The following is a 22,698-nucleotide window of genomic DNA, read 5'->3' as shown; positions in this document are numbered from 1 at the left end:
TCTGTGGTTTTTAGCATATGTGGTGGGGCCTGGAACCGATCCCCCACAGATATAGGGGTCCTATTGGAAATGGAATTAGCAATGGGAACATTGTAACATTGTGCCCTTTTGCCTCAGGCAGCAACATTTTTTGGACCAGCTTCGCTTGCACAAAGCTATCAGGGTTTCCAATGGAAAAGAAAATACCATTGTAAGTAAACCTGTGGTGTAGATGTACTCCAGTTCTTTATCCAGAATATAGGACACAGCATGGTTTATCTTTTAACTCCAAAAGTAACCCAAGAAGCTGAGTCACAAAGGAACCTCAAAGTAAAGAAATTTGTAAAGCTCTGGGTGTTAAGGGCAGACAGGATTTCATGTGGGTTTCAGAGCTTCAAAGCTCTGGATTCTTAGGCAGCTTTGAATTCTTCTCGTCATGACTGGGCTGCCTCACCCAATTCACTTTCGGCTCTTTGGGACAGTCGTACTATGACAGAAGTGAACAAAGACCTCCTATGAACTGATGGAATCACCTGAACTGGATGTTGTGCAGTGAAGATCTCTAACTCTTGATTCTCTGAATCCTACCTCTGTTCACCTCCCACCTTTGCTTCGAATTAATTTATGAGACTTTGTTTTCTCTCCTCATTAAGAAATTTGTGCCTCTTACCTAATATTCACATGCACATTAAGCAGCATACATACAGTATTTATTTACATATTTATCTCATGTGTGCATTTTCTTCCATTGACAGAAGTGTGTTGTTGTGTATTTCTTCAACTGCATGCATTTGAGACCTTTGCATCTAATACTTATGTGGCCCATTTTATTTCTCCAAATACCCTGTAAGCCACAGAAATGGGTAAATAGTCAGGGTGAAGTATGTTTCATTTCTCAATAAGTTGGAATATGGAAAGCATGCCAACTTTCTCTGGAACAGTGTGTGCTAATGGAGAAAACAGAAAAAGAAAAATGAAAGGAGACTGGTGTATTGTCATCCTTCACACAAACGATTTTCAAATGGTTGTTGTGGGGTTTTTCAGGCTCTTTGGCCGTGTTCTGAAGGTTGTTCTTCCTAATGTTTCGCCAGTCTCTGTGGTCAGCATCTTCAGAGGACAGCACTCTGTGCTCTGGTGTAGTTTACTTGGGAGTTGACTATTTATGGCTGTGAGATAGGCTTTTGTCCTTTTCTGGAGATGGGTGATTAGTGTGTCTTGTTGTGGGTGTATTGTTGTGATAAGGAGGAGAGATTATCTGTCACTGTGATTGATGGGTGTCATTAGCTGGTCTTTTGTGTGTAGTGATCCCCTGTCCTTGTGGCTGGGTAGAGTTTGTTGACCTTTTGCACACTGTAGTTTTCAGAGCTGGGAGCCAAGTTTTGTTGAGTTTCAAACTTTCCTCTTTTTTGTTGAAGTTATGCTGGTGCTTGTGGATTTCAGTGATTTCAAATGGTTATCCTACTTAATGACAGTTAAGGAGAGGTCAATGTTCATTTTCCAATTTTTCTCTGCTCTTTGGGTTGACCAAAGAGGAAAAGCCCGCAAAAGAAGGAAAACTAAACAGGGGAAGAGGAGTAGGGGATCAAGCAGCAGAGAAGAAATTGTAGAAATTTCAAGGCCAGTCTGAGGGAGGTGAGAGAGTATAGAGCAAACAGAAAGGAATGTGGTAGCCTGACCATATTTGTTGCCTGTATCATGCTGTAGTTCTATAATTTTGTTTTTGTTTTAGATTTATTAGTCTGCGCTAGCATATCAGGCAAAAACAAAAGGAAAATAAAAAATAAAGAAGACAAAAGTGTTGAGGCACCCTAAAGACTAACTGATGCACTTGAATGTGAGCTTTTGTGGACAATATTCTAAGGATGGGTTGGAAATAACTTCTGATGCATGTGAGTGGTTCTCAGTGGTGGAATGAAAGTGACTACTAGTGGGTATCGGTCCTTTTTTTCTTCTGGGTTTGTCAAACTGCATTGGTTCTTAAATTGCACATCACACAGTCCTATTATGGAAGGAACACTTTATAAATAGACAAAATATATGCACTGTATGTGAGTATGATCACAGTGTGATCATGTTAGCAAAATAAAAAATGGGGAGACTACTTTCTTTTATAAATCTATTTAAGCCCTTTGCTTAGCCTGCTCTGCTTTTTAATCTCTGCATTTCTTTCTGGTGGCAATGCTTTTAAGCACGTTCATGCCACCTTTTAACAATGTGACTTTCTCAAAGATCCCAGTCAGAATAATGTTTTAAAACCTAGGAATGTGTGTCACATGCTAATTTGCCCTGGAAAATTCACTTACTGTGAGAAGTTGTCTGGTTTTTAAAAAGGACACAAAACCAGCTGAGAGAGAAAAGCCTTTGCTTCTAAATCTTTGACGAATAAACGTTACATTCCCCGTGACAAAGCCAGAACAGAAAGGCTATGTTCCTGAAAACAGCCATGGAGCAGAGGAATTTCCCTCAGGACTGTGAGGAAAATGTCAGTACTCGGAACTGGAAAAAGTCACCTAATTTCTGTTGTAAAGTACTGAATGCCTGCCTTGTCAACTGCATATGTTGACCCAGATGGCTTAGGACTTTCCCTCAACAAACGCATGAGAGAAAATACAGGACAGTTACATGGGTTAATACAATTTAAATCTGAGCCACTTTCCATTAGCTGGATATCACACAAGAAAGAGACTCCAGAAATGCTGAGAATCTGAATGTGGGGCAGGGCATGAATACTTCAAATGCCAGGCTTGTTTGCATTTATAGACTGGGTGGTTGGCACCCAGCTGCCGGTTGCCTATGCCTTCAATAGGTTTCACTACTGACCCCTCACTGCCAACCCCTTCCTGTATGTAGCTGTCTCCACCAAGGAACCTGCGTGGAGCTGTGGACAGGGAAGCCTCATCTTTTTAGGGATGGTGGAATGATGCAGGACTGCTGGGACTGGCAGCACCTGCTGCTGATGTAGGCCATGGGTGTCAAGATGGGCCCCACTGTTATGGTCCTGCCAAGAGCGAGTTGGGGGTGAAGGTAACATGTTTGGCTGCTGCAAGATCCTGTGGCTTCTCTGTGGGCCAGAGCAGACTAGGCAGTGTGGGAGAAAAGAGGTGAAGGATACAGAGAAACAGGTATTCCACGATGATTCCCACCCCAGCCAAGGTCGTGCAGGGGTGGGGGATGAGCCTGGAGGGGCAATAACTGTTGTAGAGGCTGACTGGAGATCCTGTATCTCTGGGGAAGGTATTCTGTTCTGCCCTAGGAAAGACCAAGTTGAAGTGTTTCTTCTTCAGAAGTAATTTCTCTCAACCACAAGTGGACTTATTTCCTAGATGTAGGAAAACAAGACTTTGTACTTTGTACTCTGTGTGCTGGAGCTTTACTGAAAAGGGAAGGCCTGATCCAACATGGAGTTCAGAGTCATTTTTGAATAAGGAACCTCTGCAAAGTCCCCCCCCCCCCCCCCGGTAACTTTTGTTTACATCCTGCATGTGCTCTGGAGCTAATTTCTCTGAACATCTTTGTGATGTTGGCTTCCATCTGCTCACTCACTGAAAGTAGAAGATGGGAATTGGTCTGCAATGTAAATTGGGGGGGGGGAGGGGGCAAGAGGACAGGCAGTCAGGTGCCAAACAGCTAAAGCCAAGCTGCTTGCCAACCAGCAATATTTCAGAGCCTGCCAAGTACTGAGCTGGCCAGGCCTTCCCATTGGCAAAACAAAACAGAGAGAGAGAGAGAGAGAGAGAGAGAGAGAGAGAGAGAGAGAGAGAGAGAGATCTCCACTCAAGACAGAGATAAGGAAAGCAGTGACCTCATCCCTTTCAATCAACATTGGCTTGATGGGTCTGTGGCATCCTGGCACGTCCCCCCTTTGGCTGATACCATGTGTGAGAACAAAGCAAGGCTCCTTCAACATGGCTTCAATGTTGAGGTTGCTGAAAATATAACAAGCAACGTCCTAGACTTGTAACAGATTATGAGGCATAACTAGTGAGAGGACAAAAGGCAATGCATAAAAATATCAGCATGCCAAGAGACATGAGGTATTTGTGCATTAAACGTGCTTCTTGTCACTTCACCTTAATAAGACAATTGAATAGCATGAGAGAGAAGGGCAGGAAGAAATTCAGACTGTCAAAAGACGTGAGAAGACTTAGATAAAACAAAATGATGAAAAGATGAGAACTCGTGAACTTGGAAGCAGTGACTGACTGGGAAATGAAATGACTGGGTGTACATATGAATAAGTAGAACATTTTGAGTGGGCTTTAAGAAATGAACTGTGACCAGTTGTTAATTCAAAAACGGGACGTACATAACTTAACAAGCACAAACAAACCAGATAAAGAAAGCAATTTTACTCAGAACCAATTGATATAAAAAATAGAGACTGAAATCTTGTAAAGCCAGTAATATAATTGAAATGCTTTTTTCAAAAAATGGATATTGACATCAAGTTGATTGAGCCTGCAGAAATCCAACATACATATTGAAGTATATTCTTCTTCAGGGATATTATGTACTGATAAAACAAGTATTTTTTTAAAAAAAGGAAAGGAAAGGAAAAATAGAAAGAAAAAAGAAAAAGAAGAAAAGGGGGAAGCAAAGAAAAACAAAGTAAAGCAAAAGTTTACACATAGACTTTTATGAAAGATTTCCAAATATTATTTGAAATATCAAGCCTCATCATTATTCACGACATATGTATATTCACTACTTACAAAATCAGTCTTTTGCAGCGATAAGGGAAAGGACAGTCCATCTATGCTGGCTGGAGGTTGATCTCCAAGAAGGAGGCAAATAGTTTAAAGGTACATAAGCATCAACAAAGATCAAAGATTGGACCACTACAAAATTAATGTGAGAAATAACCTCATCAAAATGAGCATATAAGTGAACATGATTGAAATGCTTAACATTTGGAAGACTGGGGCAAACAAAGTCGGAGATTCCTTGCATAATAGCAAGAATATACATGATGAAACATCATTTGTTTTACAACATCAAATCTTACTTAGATGGTCCTTGTTGTCATATTAACAAGATTTTGTGTAAAGGAAAGTGACCAATCAACGGGTTGCCTTCTTAGAGCTTCATAGCTCTACAGTATGGATGCAGAACAGGTAGTCCTCCTGGTGTTGCTGGCCTGCAACCCTCATCATTTTTCACTATCAACTAAGCAGATTAGCTTAAATGTTATGATATTAGCAGTCCAATGATATCTGGAGGGCTGCACATCCCTCAGCCCTGTTTTAGGGTCTGGGTTTAAAGTATTTATGTGCATAGTCTTTCCAGTAACCTGGATATGTCAAAGTCTCGGATCATTCTTGAGGCATTTGAAATCATCCAGCTTCACCCATGGTGAACTTCATGTCAACAGCCCCTCTACAAAATGAGAACATTATACTGCCCTGATTCAGGGTTAAGGCTGCTATACAGATTGTTGAGCTAATGTAGGAGACATACCTTGTATACTATTGAAAATACACACACAGCCTGGAAAAATTACTTTCTGATGTCAACTACAAGAACCTCTCCCATTTATTTATTTGTTTGTTTGTTTGTTTGTTTGTTTGTTTGTTTGTTTGTTTGTTTTATATCCCGCCTATCTAGCCAACTCAGGGCCACTCTAGGCGGCTAGCATCATCAGATAATAAAAGCATACATACATACAACAGCGTAAATAATAAAAACTTTACAAAAATAGAAACCAAGTGCAGTGGAGAAGAAAAAAAACATCAGGAATTATCTGGAGGAAAGGCCTGCCGAAACATCCATGTCTTCAATTGCTTCTTAAAAGATACCCAGTGAGGGAGCCCCGTGAATCCCAGGAGGTAGATGTGGCAAACCCAGACCTACTGGGATCTGCCACACGTTAACTAAGCTGCCACCAACCATTCCCTATAAGAAGTCACACAGACCAGGGATGGATTTTTAAACAAATAAAGAACAAGGTTTATTTAAAACAACACACAGGGAAAATAAAATGATCAGGTGAATAGGATATAGTAACGTGGCTTAGTCTCATTCATACATGCACACAGTTTGGTTCACACAGAACACTTAACTTGAAGCACAGACCCTGAACCTATCAGTTCTGGCTAACCCACAGACACCTGAACCTATCAGGTTGGTACTGACACACAGTAGTACCCTGTCTGACACACAGACTCCCACACCAGCTTCTTCTTCCCAGCTGCTGCTTCGTCACATCCCAGCGTCTCCTGAACTTCTCCACACACGCATCACATATATATACAGTACAGCCCCTCCTCCTGATGTCCCGCCTTCCACTCCCCATAGGATGGAACTTTCCCTCCAAACCCATGACAGACAGGTAACATCAGTGCTGTATGTAACACCTCCCCTCTTTATAAGTTGTTTTGTAGGGGGAAAGCTAAGGTGCTTTTCACCAAAAAACAACCTGGATAAAATACACAAAACAGTTATACATACAATATCATACTTACTTATACTTACATTCTAAGTTAACCATATCAATTAGGCATTTAAACATTTACCATATACATTACATCCATTTACCTTTATTCATACAAACCAAGTTCAAAAAACAGGTACATTTAACTTTTTGTCACCAACATATATACATAGTCCATGTTTCTTTCGCCGTCTTCATTCTTCAGGTCTTCTTGACAAGGCGTCAGCAACACAGTTCACTGACCCTCTGACCACCTTCACTTCAAAGTCATAGTCCTGTAGATTTAAAGCCCACCTCATAAGTTTGCTATTGTGGGTTTTCATTGTCTTTAACCATTGCAGTGGTGAATGGTCAGTGCACAGAACAAAATGTCTTCCCCAGATGTAAGGCTTGGCCTTCTGGATCGCGTAGACTATGGCCAAACACTCCTTCTCCACGGTTGCCAAATGTCTCTCACCTTTTTGAAGTTTCCTACTCAGGTAGGACACTGGATGCTGGTCACCATTCTCATCCTCCTGGCAAAGAACTGCTCCTACCCCGCTGTTAGACGCATCGGTGTAGATGATGAACTCCCGGTCGAAGTCTGGAGCACGCAGCACTGGATAGTTGATGAGCGCCTGCTTCAACCTCTGGAACGCCTCCTCACAGTCGCGGGTCCACGGGATGCGGTCATCAGCCTTCTTCCTCGTCAGATCGGTCAGCGGAGCCGCAATCTCGCTAAACCTCGGGATGAACTTTCTGTAGTAGCCCACCAACCCAAGAAATGATTTGACTTTTTTCTTGGTGTTGGGTCTAGGCCAATCACGAACTGCTTCTATTTTGGCCTCTAGGGGTTTTATCACTCCTCCCCCTACTATGTGACCCAAGCACTTTATTTCTGGGCTACCCAGCTGCAGTTTGTTTTCTTTGCAGAGCCTAGGCCAAAGCACTTCCTCCCCTGGGTCAAAGTGCCTCTCCCTGGCGTTCTGGTCATCCCAAGCTTTCTTTCTGACCTTTTGAGCTTGCAGGGTCTCTGCTGCTAGCTCTAGGTTTCTCTTTAGGTCCTTCCTTAAAGAGTCTATATATGTCACAACGTCCTGTGGGTCATCCTGGGTGATGTGCTCCCAATTTTGTTTGATCAAATCAAGGGGCCCTTTCACCCTTCTCCCAAATAAAAGTTCAAATGGACTGAACCCGGTACTGGCTTGTGGCACTGATCGATAAGCAAACAAAAGGGATTGCAGCTTCTGGTCCCAATTGTTTGGATTCTCTGCCAAGTAAGCCCTAATCATGCGCATTAGAGTCCCATTGAACTTCTCAGTTAACCCATTACTTTCAGGATGATAGGCAGTGGTTTCCTTGTGCTTAATTCCACAGATTTGCCATAAGCGTTTCATGAGCTTTGATGTGAACGATGCGCCCAAATCTGTGATTATTTCTGAGGCAAATCCCATCCTGGACATATACCCCACCAAGGCATCTGCCACTGTGTTAGTTTCAATGTTAGTCAAGGGAATGGCTTCAGGGTACCTCGTGGCATGGTCCACAATGGTGAGAATGAACCTGTTCCCCCTCTTTGTGGCCTTGGGCAAAGGTCCCACAATATCCACCCCTATGCATTTGAACGGAGTGTCAATCACAGGCAAAGGGCACAACTTTGCTTTGGTCCTGTCGCGGCTATTCCCCTGCCTTTGACACACATCACATTGTTTACAGAACTCCCTGATCTGCTTCCCTATGTCAGGCCAGTAAAAATTCTGTGTGATTCTCTGCTGTGTTTTGTTCACCCCTAAGTGTGCAGCAAACATGTCAGAGTGCCCCCTTTGTAAGATCATGGGGCGATACTTTTCAGGCACCACTAGCTGACTTCTGATCCCATCTCCCCCTTTTGAGGTATTCCTCAGGGTCTCTCTATATAAAATCCCCTTTTTCTCCAGAAATCTCACTGGGGTTTCAGGTGTTAGCTGGGCGTCAGTCACCTGTTCAAAACACTTTTGGAGAGTGGCGTCTGCCTTTTGCTCTTGTCCAAATCTGCTGTCTGTGGTTAAGGTTTCCACCACAGCTTCTGAACTTCCCCCACCTGCTTCCGTCTCTGGCTCATCATTACCCCCTTGAACTGTCCCCGTGGTGGCTTGTGAACGTGTAATCACTAGCACCCGTTTCACATGTTCAGCCAGGTCATTTCCCACGAGCACGGCTGCTGGCAGAGTCGATGAAATTGCTAGCCGCCAAACTCCCCTCCAGCCTTGAAAGTTGACAGGTACCTCCGCGACTGGCAGTGAGATTACCTGCCCCTCAATCCCTTCCACCTTCATGCTCTCATTTGGGATCACATATTCCCTAGGAATAATATCTGGATGGCACAGGGTCACCTGAGAACAAGTGTCCCGCAGCCCCCGATACTGACGGTCAAGTATTCCTACGTCCACCCCTGCTGTCTCAAACAACTGAGAATCTGTTCTCACCAGCAGGCAGCGCCTGACCTCTACAAGAGGACCATTTTCCTCAGCCTGATCAGCAGATGTAGCTGTTTCAGATTGAGTAGCCATGGCAACAGGCTCCCTCAGTGACAATGAGCCTTGCTCTTTCTGGACACAGAACACAGCTTTTGGCTTGGTCCCACTCGAATCCTGAGGCACCATTCCTTTTAGCTGCTTTAATTTCTCACACTCTGAGATTAGATGGCCCTTTCCCTGACAGAAATAACATTTTCTGGTGTATTTTGAGTCTTTCTCATCTTGTTTTGGTTTTCCCTCCAAAATCTGAGGTCTTGGTTTCATGTCTGAGGGCTTCCCTTCACCATGGGCCCCTCCCCCTTGCTGGCTTTTCCCTGGTCCCTGCGAGTACTTGCTGTAGGTTTCTTTGGGTTTTCCTACAGATTTCTCCTCACCTAAGGGCTTTCTGATTTGATAAATAAAATCTGCGATCTCGGCTGCTTCTGCCACAGATCTAGGTTTCCTTTCCCTCACCTGGAATTTCAGTTCCCCATGCAGGACTGAATAGAACTGTTCCAGCGCTATCAAGTCTTTGAGCTGCTGAAAGGTCTCTGTCCCCTCCTGAGATAGCCATTTCTCTAGCAGCCTCACCAATTGGGCCCCCACTTGGGTAAAAGTCTGCTCTGGTTTCTTTGTGAGGGACCTGAATCTTTGCCTCAGCTGTTCCGCATTTATCCCATGTCTTGCAAACACCAGTTTTTTAAACTCTGCAAAATCTCTCATCAGTTCCTGTGGCATCTCTGAATAAACCTCAGCCAGGCTACCACTGATTAAAGATCGCATGATGGTCATCTTCTCAGTTTCCCTCACTGAGAAGTCCACAAACGCTCTTTCCACTAAGGAAAAGAACACCTCAGGACAATCTCCCTTGTGGTACACAGGGAATTTCTTCAGGTCAGCTTTAGACAATTGGCCTCCCTCAGAATCCCTATTGTTATTATTGTTCTGGTTCATCATTTCCAATTTTCTTAATTCAAACGCCATTCTTTCTTTTTCCAGAGCAATTTTCTCTCTCTCCCTCTCTAATTCAAATTGCCGTTGTTTCTCTCTTTCCCTTTCCTCCATTTTTTCTCTCTCTAATCTTTCCTCCATTTCAAATTGCCTCATCCTCAGTTCATGCTGTTGGGCTATGAGCAATTTTCTGAGTTCTGGGTTCTGCTCTCCCGTGCTGTCACCTTGCACTGAGCCAAATTCATCCTCAGAACCTTGGTCTACCTGGGGGTCTTTCACTTCACCCATTTCTGCCATTTGGCTTCGAGTCAAGGGCATAATCCCCCCCAGAACAGGCTGCTTTAAAAAGTCAAGCCTCAAAATAAAACGACCACTTTTTTTTTCTCTTTTGCCTCAGAACCAGCTTTCCCTATAGATTGCTGCTGTCCTTCAGCACTACTTGCAACTGTAGCGAGTTAGAGTCTACCCCCCTCTGCTGGGCCTCTCAGCAGGCAGGCTAGCTCACTGCTATTTCACAGTTTTGCCTCAGCTTTTTCCCGCCAAAACAGGCTGCCTCAGAGCTCCCTAATCTAGCCCCCCAATCTGAGGTTACACGTTCTTCTACTAGTGCACCCCCCCGTGAGGCACACCTAGAAGATTACCTACGCGCTCTCAGATTGTCCCTGACTAGACCCCCCTTGCTCTGGGCACACTTGCCAAGGCTTTGCTGGACCGCTGGACAACTGGACCAGTCGTATCCCACACGCTGGACACCAATCAATGTGGCAAACCCAGACCTACTGGGATCTGCCACACGTTAACTAAGCTGCCACCAACCATTCCCTATAAGAAGTCACACAGACCAGGGATGGATTTTTAAACAAATAAAGAACAAGGTTTATTTAAAACAACACACAGGGAAAATAAAATGATCAGGTGAATAGGATATAGTAACGTGGCTTAGTCTCATTCATACATGCACACAGTTTGGTTCACACAGAACACTTAACTTGAAGCACAGACCCTGAACCTATCAGTTCTGGCTAACCAACAGACACCTGAACCTATCAGGTTGGTACTGACACACAGTAGTACCCTGTCTGACACACAGACTCCCACACCAGCTTCTTCTTCCCAGCTGCTGCTTCGTCACATCCCAGCGTCTCCTGAACTTCTCCACACACGCATCACATATATATACAGTACAGCCCCTCCTCCTGATGTCCCGCCTTCCACTCCCCATAGGATGGAACTTTCCCTCCAAACCCATGACAGACAGGTAACATCAGTGCTGTATGTAACAGTAGATTGTTCCAGAGGCGAGGAGCCACCGCTGAGAAGGCCCGATTTCTTGTCTTCTCCTTCCGGGCCTCCCTCGGCGTTAGGCTCCTCAGCCTCACCTCCTGGCTCCATGGTTACTCTCTATGCAGGTATGTGTCTGTCATTTTGTTTTGGAGCCTTAGCCCAAAACAGTAACATTTCCAAGCTCTGCAGAACTCTTTTAAAATACTAATTGTTGCTATTAGTAATGATAAGATACCATAGTAACAATGATGTACAGTGGTGCCTCGCTTAACGAGCACCCCGTTGAGCGATTAAATCGTTTAACGAGGGGCTCTGGGCCATCGCTGGAGCATTCGCTCAGCGATGGCCCCTATGGCGTTTTTTCGCTTTGCAATATTCGCTAAGCGATTCGCTTAGCGAATATCGCATAACAAAGTGGGCGAGAACAGCTGATAGGCGGTTCCAAAATGGCCACCAGAAGGTCCGCGCCGCATTTTCACGCCCTGCCCTCGCTTACCGAGGGCGCGAAAATGGCGGCGCTATGGAGGAAGATCGCTTAACGGTGAGTTTTAAAGCCATAGGAACGCATTGAACAAAGTTCAATGCTTTTCTATGGCTTTTTTATTTATTTATTTATTTATTTATTTATTTTATTTATATTTTTATTTCCGTTTAGTGATGTTTCGCTATAGCGAAGGTTAATCCGGAACGGATTAACCTCGCTATGCGAGGCACCACTGTAAATAATAAATAAAAACTTTCTTCCCTGTTCAGGAGTTCTGTCTGATTCCATGGAGGGCTCTATGGATTTGTGGGATGGGAGCATGCCACTAAGCTCTCCTGCCCCACCTGGAAGTCAACAAGGCCTTTGCATATTAAGCACAAAGGCCTGCAAGTCCTCCTATATGTATATTCAACCGAGTACTTTTAACAGACTTCTACATTAAACATGTGAAGATTTTGCTGAACCTACTTACAGGGTCTTACTCAGTTCCTGCTGGGATAGGGCCACGGAGTGAGGCTTAGATGCTCACCCTCATTCCGACCATCCATCTAACCCTCACTGGTTTCAGGTATAACACCTAAAGAGGGCTTGAGAAAGGAATTGGCTTGTTTTCAGAACTGAGCCTTAGGATCAGCTGTCTCTGAACATATGCAGTTGGCTTTCCACATTTGACTCGGGGTGCAGTTACACTGACAGTAAGAACTGCTGTTGAATTGGGTTTTGTGTAAATAAATTTGATTTATAAAATCCTGACTATACAATGCACAAGGAAGCCCAATTTGTGGAGGGGGGCTTCAAAGCATGTTTTTTTTGGGAGAGGCAGACAGAAGCTTTTTATTTTAACAAGCTTGTGAAATTGATTCATTATGAACGGTTTCAGCATGTGTGACTGCTCATGTCACAGTAAAATACTGCCAAAGGGACCAGCAAGGAAGCAATGGTGCTTTGAATCAGCTGGGAGGTGGTGCAGGAAGAGGCCAGCTGCAGATCTCCTGGATCTGCTGTGGCACAACACCAGGAGCCAGCCTAGAGGAGCAGGAATGCAGTGGCCGGGCTTCACTGCTAGGATCAGCTGTGATGCAATGCCAGGAGCCAGCCCGAAGAAGCTGCACCGCACCGGGGCTTCACTGCTCATCAACTGGGTGGTGCAGCACCAGCTTAGCTACAGTGACCCAGTCTCCATGCTTCCTGCACCTCTGTCCTGCTATTTCTATGCGATTTTTAAATAATGTCAATTTAGCACTATGCCACTTAAAATTTATTTTTAAAATCTATATGGTACGAACAAGGGATTCAGTAAAAAAAAATGCAAGCAGTCCAAAGGAAACCTAAAACATTCTAAATAATATTGCAAACAATTTCAAATCAGGTTTGTAGTATCCAGAAGTTGTTTAAAGCCCAGTTTAACATTGGAGTAAGAATTTTAAAGAGTGAATGCACATGTGACACAAAAAACATGTGACTTTAATCCAATTTCAAAAACATTGGCACTGAAACCAATACAAATCATCAGTATGACCACACCCTCAGCTAACAGGAGACAGTTCTAAATATTTCCATTCAGAAGTCAGCAGCATAAGTTAAATAAGGCTTACTTTTGGCATGTTGATAAGATGTACTGTGGTAGAAAAGACAAGGCAACTCAGAAAGGAGACCTTTATTTCCACTCCATTCTCCGTCTCTTTCTCATACAAAGACGTTTTAGTCTTCTTGCTGCCTAAAACAGGCAAAATGCAGTCATGAAATTTAAAAAAAAACCCTCTTATCCATGCATGGAAAAGGAAACAGGATGCATCTTTCTTGTGACACATATTTGCTCTGTTCTCAAATTCACAGTTGAGATCTGACACTTTAACCCTCCTTTGGTGCTGGAGGCTGGCCAGATAGGCCTTAGATCTGATGAAGCCCTTTCTGTCTGGAAGAAACAGCAGCAAAGGCTGACGGAGTTCTGCACTGCACTGGAGCTTTAAAAAATTGGCTCTTGGTTTTTGGTCATCAAAGAAAAAAATCATGGCAAACAATGGGAACAGGTTATTTTTATCTCCTGATGCAAGATGTCAGATAATGAATTTGTCAAAAATTGCAAGGGAGCAGCCCGAGTAGGTGAGACCCATTAACCTGGGAAGGCAGCCCATCTAGGAGAAGGAAAACTCCGATTCCAAACCTCCACTGCCTTGTGGCTATATACACTGATGGAAAAGGCTTCAGGAGTTAACCTTGAGGCAAAATCCAGAGCCGGAGTCCGGGAGGCAGTTTGTGTCATTCTGGCAACTCCTGCGACATCGCTGGAACCAGTTGTATTGACTCTTGCCTTTCCATTGGACTATTTCAGCGACATGGAGAGGGGGGATTTGCTGCTTGGGTAACAGCCTATCCTCCATATTATTTTACCCAGGCTTCGTGCTCTGGAGAGAACACTCCAGCTTCGCATACAGTGTCGAAGTCCTCCATACAGAACACGTTACCATAGTCTCTCGAGACTGAAGGATGCCTATGAGGTGTGACCAAAATTACTGAGCTGGCTTTTCATACTATTGGAACTGTTTTAAGGGATTATGTTTTTAATTGTTACATTGCACGTCAGTCTGGATACTGCTCACAAGAAAATGGCTAATCCACTTCCAATACGTACTTATGGCATTCAAAAAAGATTTCTGAAGCATAGACTCAGCAAAGGTCTATTTTGCCCAAATCCAGCCCTTCTAATTTTCAGTTTCCATGATAATGGTCCTTGCAGGTATAATTCTAGTGTAATTTACATAGATGCTAATGTGATTTAAAATCCAGGAAGACCATTAAGAACTACGTAGTAACTATCCTATCAGGAGCCACCACCCCACCTCATTTGAGTACTCTTTCTCTTTCCCCAAAGGCAGGGAAGCAATGAAAGTATTCAGTGATCCCCCGCCTGCTCTCCTGTTGTGCTCGCCCCTCCACCACAGCCACCTGATCGGATCCAGTTAAAAGGCTTTGACATGAAAGACAAAGTGAGGAGGTGAAGTCGTCTTTGGCAAGGCAGATGAAGGAACCAGAGACTAATTATAACAGGAGACAAGGTTGACAAGGTTTGAGACACTTTCACTTAATTTATCCCGCGAGTCTGAAATGGCTCCCCCAACCCCCTGGTTTTCAAAGGAAAAAGTGCCAAGCTAGTGCAACTGCATCCGTCACTGGAGCTGATCTGGGAAAGCAGCCAGCTCCCTCACAGAGGCATCTGGCATCCAGCATCCGCTACTGCTCCTACCTGGGATGGGGAGACAATCGGGCAGGGTGGGGGAGGCTGCAAGGCCAGTGCTTCTCACTTTGCCTTGCACAAGGATCTGGGCTGGCTCTAAGCTGGAAGGGTCAGGGATATCAAGGCTATGATCTTGTGCACACTTATGTGAAAGTAGACCCCATCAGAATGTTCATGGCTTTGTCCCATCAGACATTTTCCCTGCTATGAAGGAATATGCACTGATCAGGGTGTGCATGCCCTTGAAATAGGTGAATTAAGTGGCTTCTGTCCATGGGCTGGACTCAGTTGTGTGACTCTTTCCTTCATTGAGAAATAGTCAACATGTAATGTATGAAAAAGCTCCTTTTTTGGACTACATCTCCCAGAATCCCCCAGACAGTATGGTCACATGAAACTGTAACCTAAAGATCTGTCCAAACTCCACCAATATTGTTGAATCATTTAAAAGTTTCTCTAGCTTTACAAGGACTGGCTCATGGATAGGATAGAGCTTTTGGAGGTTCATGCTGGTTCAGTGCCACACCCACACAGGTGTGGTGCGAGTGCTGCATACTTCTCCCTCCCGCCTTCTCTGCATGCTCACCTATTCCCTTGATGATATGCACTTCCCTACCTGCCTACTCCACGCTACTGCCCTCTCACCATTCATAGCCATGCTTCTCTCCTCTACCTCCTCCAGCAGCTGGCCACTCAAATGAGGAGGCGGGGTAGGGATTCCTGCAGTGCTGCCTTGGAGTTGGCGGCTGCTGAAGGAGATGGAGGAGGGAAACACAGTTGTGAACAGTGAGTGGGCAGTCACACGCAGGAGGCAACGAGGGACGCACACATTGCCCAGGGGATGGGTGAGTGCACAGAGGAGGCAGGATGGAGAAGTATGTGACACTCTCACAATATCTGTGAAGGCATCGCATCAAACTGAGGTTTGTGCCCATCTCTACTCATGGATAAGCAATTCCTTCTTTCTACTTGGGAGAATGGTAAAGGGCACCAAGAAAATCCACTCATTTTGGAATTAAAACAGACATCCACCTATATTCAGATAACAGAAGGGAGGGCAAAACCATGGCAAGAACTACGCTCTTTACAACAATCCAGGCTGATATAATTACATTGGTTTAAGTGACAAGAGGCTTTAGGAAAATTCTGTTGTTTTAACTAATGCCATGGCACAAGTAGCCACATTCGGAAAGGGGGAGTGTGTGTTTTTAATTACAATTTGGGTTGAGGGAGCATTATAAACAATTTTAAAATGACCCAGTAATGAAAACATTTTACATGACAAAACCTTTCCAACTAAAAAAGCACAACCTTATTAAAAAAAACATGTATGGAGTTGGTCCTGTATCTCTTGGGAAGGCATTCCATATTGCAGAGGCCACCACTGGAAAACAGGTTCATTTATTTAAATTCTTGATTCCAGAGCTGGAAGCATTCCTTAATAGATTGATGGGGATGTCCATGGCCCATAAGAACAAATCACTACATCAGTGACATTTACAGAAGCGTGTTATGATTTTTTTAAGAGGAGAAAAAAAATAAGTTGTGAAGCATCAGCTGCAGTTCTTTCACTTTATTTTATTAGGATCTTTAGGATTTAGTCTGCAATCCTTCCACCTCAAGAGATGTTGTAGTGAAATCTTTTGAGACTTTCTTCTGGGGAGGTACAGAAGGCATTTTACCAGTTGGGTTTCAGTGCCCCAGTTGTTAAGATAGGGCTTCCTAGAATATGCAGAAGAAAACAGAAAGTGGATAGAGGAAGAAGAAGGGTAGGAGATTCTTTCAACTACAGGGACATAGAAAGAATGGGAGGTGTTAAGTACACAGAGTCTGGTATGGTGTAAAAATATCCACCACTTTTTAGTTGATTATAGATCACAGCATTCAGAGCTGCATAAAATCAGATCCAGTAATCAGCCAGAGGGACCAGCCTTCCTGCCTGCCATGTCATGTTCCATCCCGGTCCAATGATTGGGGAAAGCCTTGGGAGTGGCTGAAAATGGATTTCATGAAAGCCTGGACTGATCACATGACATGTAGCAGGCGGCTCTTCTTCAAGAGGGAGGGATGCAAAGGCCTGAGGTTAAATAAATGGCCTCTCCAGCAGCTCCTTAAGATGTTAGGAGATCCATTTTGCCTAACAATGAGGCTTTAAGTTCTCACACTTCCAGATGTCTTGTGAAAATAGGAAAAGAAATTGAGAACCTTAGGGAAACAGTTCAAAAGCAAGAAGTGGTGATACCTTTATTAAGACACACACACACATACATACAGCTGGCTCTCGGTCAATACCAATTTTCATCCAGCTATGCACCAATATATTGTAGATACTGTATGAAAACAAAAGCAGAAACTAAAGAAAACACCTCTTCCGTCCTGACATTACTTAATTTCTTCCCCTGATTTTTCCATCTTAGATTATGTTTGCTTGTTTTAATTTTTTTTAATGGATGTTTTTAATTCTGTTGTTTTTTGGGCTGTAAACTGCCCAGAGTAGTCCTCTGAAGATGCCGGCCACAGAGACTGGCGAAACGTTAGGAAAAACCACCTTCAGAACACGGCCAAAGAGCCCGAAAAACCCACAACCATTGCCCAGAGTAGATTTATCTAGATGGGTGGTATAAAAGCCAAATAAATAAATAAATGCAAGTCCCAAAGGTCATGGCAGATGTCTGAGCCAGGTTTGTTACTTAAAAGTAGTTGCAAAACGCAGGCTGCAAACACAAGTGAGATGGTGGCTATTAAGGAAGCAGGTAAGCCTTGTGTGTATGCAGCTAGAAATGGATCTGAGCCAGACCCTCTGATGTCCCCATGAGAAAGCCGGGAAGAAATGATGCACACAGAACAACAAGGTCAAACAAACATTGTTTCCTTGTTACCAGGCAGACAAAATTCCCATTAGAAAAGATGGCAGCCATGTCCATGGGCAAAATTCCCTTCTAGCCTTAGCAAGAACCGTTAATCCATAGCTTAGCAATGACAACATGATGAAGGAGGGAAGGTGAGGAGGGGCGTGCAAAAGGTTGCCTTAAATCTGTGGCAAGCAGACCAGAGAGGGAACTACACCTCCAAGATCTGCTTGACTCTGGACCCAAATTTCGCATGGAGGCAGCACAGCCATCGTGCCTTGCTGTGGGTCACTAAGAAACTTTTCTGTACAACGCTACTCCACACTTCACAGGAGTGCAAAGATAGTAGTGTTGGGGTCCTCCAGATAAGCAGAGTGCAAGGACAGAGTAATATACCCCAATCTTTTTGGTCTAAGCCCCACCTAAAGAAACTGCTAGCAGCAAGATATTTTATTAAAAATAGCTTCTATGGCATGGCACACTGTTTAAATCACAAACATGTTTGCTGGATTATCTATTTACTTATTTTCTCCATCTTTAAACCTGAGAATTGCAAGATGCAAGGTGATGGTATTTCAGTAGAATTGTTGAACTGTGGACAGCTGGGGCCAAGGCAATCATCTTCAGAAGAACTGGAGCTTTGATATGTAACACCCTTCAATTCCTATTACACACACACACACACACACAAACACACACACAGTTATCTTACAGAGATATACTGAATGTCACTTCATATTACTAGGATATAACTGATTTGCTGCAACATTATTTCTGAAAGATGCCACCATGTCACACCCATTAACGCTTCCTGAATCATGGTTAATGTAACAAAAGACAAATGTAAGGCTTTATGTGACAGATTTTAATTGGATACAAAGTAGCAGGGGTATGTTTTAACTTTCCCTGCTTGCCATTTATCTGTTGAAAACATCTCTTCCTAGGCACTTTCCACCTCAGTTAGCTCTCAGACCCGGATACTCACCTTCAAGGAAAAGGGGTGAAAACATCAGGTGAAGAAGGGTTGTGCATTTTTGTGTAACAAGTGCCCCTTCCTACTGCTTTGCAGCTGTTCAGCAGCGACTAGGGGTCCCATGCATGCCAGTAAATATATAATTTAGGCCTTAAAAAGAATTTTGCATTTGCAGGGCTCTAAACAAACAAACAAACAAACAAACAATCCTGGCATATGTTTTGAGTTTAAAGTGTTCTTAGTAAGGGGAAGGGATTTAGAATGGGGAATGGGGGGAAGTATCAATATTATTTGCTACGAGGCTAGAAGAGCAATGAAGAACATAGGGTCCTCCGGAGGTTGGTGGACTGCAGCTACCATCAGAACTGGCCATCAGAGCCAATAGTAATAATGGAAGTTGCAGACCAACATCCAGAAAGCCACACATTCATACTCCTACCATTTGTGGATAGAAACCAGTGAACCAGGTTGAGAAAAACTGCTTTACTTCCACCCGCATGGAAGTCACATAATTTTCTAGTCCCGGTTTTCAAATCAGCAGAAAGTAGGTTACAGAAAGCAAACTATCGTCACTGATAGGCCAATGGCCAGTTTCCAGCAGTTCTCTTTTGTGGTTGCTCTGATTCTCTGTTAAAAAAAATGCTGGACTGCATGTTTCTTGGTTCTTGGCTCTGTTCTTGGGCAAAGCTTGGGTCTTCCCATAAGACTCCTGACACCTCTCTAGTGGCTGTGGATGATGACGGTTTTGCTACATTAAAAAAAAACAGACCTGAGAATTGGAATTGCTCCTGGATAGACATGGGTCATGAAAGAAAATGTTGCACTGCAGAGTATGCCAGACGCAGGAGGCATTCCCTCTCTACCCCACTGCCCTCCGGTCAATCAGGCCTGCGTGTGATAGGTACCTCTACTCATTTTCCAGGAATTCCCTCCTTCCTCCTTGGGCTCCAGCATTCCTGTATATCCCATTCATAAGAGCCTTGTGGTGAGACTTTTGGGAGCTACCAGCAGAAGGCATGGGAATGGAGTGTTACTTTCTACAAACTTCCTTCTGTCAATGCAATGTCTGTTACAACTGATCATCATCATAATCTCAGAACTGCAGCGCTGGAAGGGACCCTGTGGATCACTGAGTCCAGCCCCTATCAAGAGGCCCAGTGGGAAAACAAACTCCCAACCTCTGGTTCTGCAGCCAGATGTGTAAACCACTGAGCTAGCCAGCAATTCTAATTCTCTGTTTCCTGAAGTAAGAAAACACCTCACTAAAAATTGTAAGGCTTTCCCCTTGAGACAGCAAACAAATTTCAACAGAAAGCAAGATAAAAGGATGAAGATAAACTATCTTATTAGAAAGTCAGACAGATGTTCATTGTTGGTCTAATATCCTTGTAGTCTGAGAGGCCTAATCTCTGTGACGTGGACATAGCTGGTGCTGGTGTCCTTACCACTGTTTCTGGAACATATTTCAAGATGCAACAACAACAAAAGATAAAATCAAATAAAAATGAAGAGAACAAGGTTAAATGGAAAGAGATAATCCCTGCAATCATACAAACATGTATACTGTGTTGATGATCAGGAAATGCTTTAGAGTTCTGACAATCTTATCTCTGTTGCTGTTCTTTCCTCTGGTGAACAGAAAGATTAGTTTAGGGTGTCATGTATGTTTATTTGGTGGTGGTTTGAAAATACAAGGCCAGCTTCTCTGCTATGAACAAGTCAGCATCTTGATTACATTTTTGTAAGGATATTTGGTACGTATAGTAGCAGAATGCAACAGGCTAATTCTGTGAGCACAACAGAGTTGTTAAAGGATATGGAATAAGCTTTGAAAGTGTAAGAACCCGGAACCTAAAGTCTGCTTCTCTGGGTCATAGCTTTGGGAAACAAGTGTGAGTTCAACTTTTAAGCTGTACTATCTCAATTTATATTTGGACCCTCAGAAAAAAATCAATAGTGAACAAGACCTATGGACCCACCTAGTTATATCTTTGTCTATTTACTCCCCCCCCCTTCCACTGTCCCATTTGGTTGCCACAGCATTATTGCTTTTAAAGTAACAAACTTTGGTAACATGATCAGAGATGAGCCTTCTTCAGAAAAAAATTAAAAGAACCACACCCACCCTTTCTATACAGAAAATTATTGTCTAAACCCTTATGTAACCAAAATGGCACCACTGATTCCCCATCAAAGAGGTATCAGGAGGCTGGTCTGAGCCACTAGGTTTGTAGACTGTATGGAATCATCATTTTACATGCAATTTGAAATATTCATAGAACCTTGTACACTCTAAAACTCGAGCGTTGGCAACCTCTTCTTCTGTTCCATCTTAAAACTGGAGTCCATGGTTTCTGCATTAGGCACCTTACAATTCTTTGCGGCCGTTTTCTTCAACCCTTAGCCTGATGAAGAGCTCTGGAGAACTCAAAACCTTGCACCATTAAGTTGCCCTAAGAAATGTATTCCCTTTTTCTTTGTACTATTTATAGGTGGCTGGATATTATACCCTAATATGCAACCAAAAGAGGGATTTCCTTCTTTCAGTTTGCATGGACAGAGTTACTCCCCCCCCAGCAGCCTTTCATTTAAATGACAAGCATTCGTGTCTGTATGCACATTCTTTTGAGCAGTCACCAGAGCAAGCATTGTTTCTCATTAAGTGTTTGAAAGGTCACACTGACCATTAAGACAGTTTTATAATTATTTGGCATCCGGAGCTCACTAGCAACTCGCTGAATGGGACCATGTTAAATATAACATGGTCCCAGTCAGCACACACACTGTGCTTTTCTGCAAACACAATGCAAGTCCAGCATGTGATTGTTTTTTTTTTTTTAAAAGAGGTTGGCTTGCTGGCTATCTATCAATCTATATACCAACTTGCGGCAAGGACGTTGGGAGATCTGTCAGTGGCAGCTGAGTTACATAAAGCCCCAGTCTTCGTTTATGTAGACTTCCTCCTCACCTTCCACAAGTCTCTATAAATAGCACTACCTAACGTCTCTGTAGCTGCTGGGGTTGGTATTTCCAGCTCAGTCTTTGCTATACCACTGAGCTGTCAGGCGCATGAGACAGTGTCAAACATTCCTAACTTGTGAGATAGCGTACAGCTTCTACATCTTCTCAGGTTTCCTGCAGTACAATTAGAACTCTTATATTATGTTGGGAGATCAGCGGTGCCTGAAGAACCCGGGGACAAATCCAGCCCCTGAAACTGTGTAAGCTGCTCCTGTTGTTCAAGACACAAAAAAGGAGAGTGGTGGATGGGTCTAGGCAGTTCCAGCAACGGGTAGTCATCTGAGAGCATAAGGAATTTAAAGCCCACTGTCTGTCTATATGTTACCCCCTTGTAACGTTAAATGCAGATGAAGGTGCACAAAAGGGGAATTTGGAGTACTATAGTCAAGCAAGCTGGCAGGGTAGTTCAGTGGTTTAGGTATCTTGTTGAGGAGCCAGAGGTTGGGAGTTTGATTCCTCATTCTGCCTCCCATGAGTAGAGCCAGCCTGCGTTGCCTAGGGCAAGCTGCACAGTCCCAGGGCGCCCCCAGGAGAACGGAATGGTAAGCCACTTCTGAGTACACTGCACCTAGAAAACTATGAAAAGGGTTGTCGTAAGTCAGAATTGACTTGACAGCACATCTACATCAGTCCTTGCTCCCCATTCTGTTGTCTTCCAGATGTCTTGGACTACAAAACCCAACATCCTGAATTAGCAAGCCTACTGGGCTTTGGGGAGAATGCCATCTAGAAACTGTCACATTGGGGAAGGATAATCTGTAGCTTGCTGATCTGTACTTTGCTCGCTTCATGTACTAGATTGGGAAAAGGGTATCTCTAGTGGCTGAAACAGAGGATGAAATACATTTCTCCACTTGACAACATTTTTTAAAAATCCAAATGCTGTATCTGCAGTGTGTGGGTGTAGGTGTGTGTCTATGCGATTAAATCTTGTTAGTAACAACATCCCTTCCAATGCCAAAGGGAGCGGGTTATCAGGCTTACTTGCTATTCAGTTATCCACCTTAGCCCGTCAGGT

General features: G+C 43.6%; 1 long non-coding RNA gene across 1 annotated transcript in view; it reads left to right on the top strand.

Annotated features, from left to right (window-relative positions):
• Window positions 1-22,698, top strand: part of LOC110077736 (uncharacterized) — a 172,167-nt gene that overhangs the window by 96,161 nt on the left and 53,308 nt on the right. The window contains exon 3 of the long non-coding RNA XR_013541405.1: window positions 14,475-14,667. This is a non-coding gene — a long non-coding RNA (uncharacterized LOC110077736). The remainder of the gene's footprint in view (window positions 1-14,474; window positions 14,668-22,698) is intronic.

Source organism: Pogona vitticeps, chromosome 2, assembly GCF_051106095.1.
Source record: "Pogona vitticeps strain Pit_001003342236 chromosome 2, PviZW2.1, whole genome shotgun sequence".
Taxonomy (NCBI): domain Eukaryota; kingdom Metazoa; phylum Chordata; class Lepidosauria; order Squamata; family Agamidae; genus Pogona; species Pogona vitticeps.
This window is presented reverse-complemented; position numbering and strand designations above follow the sequence as displayed.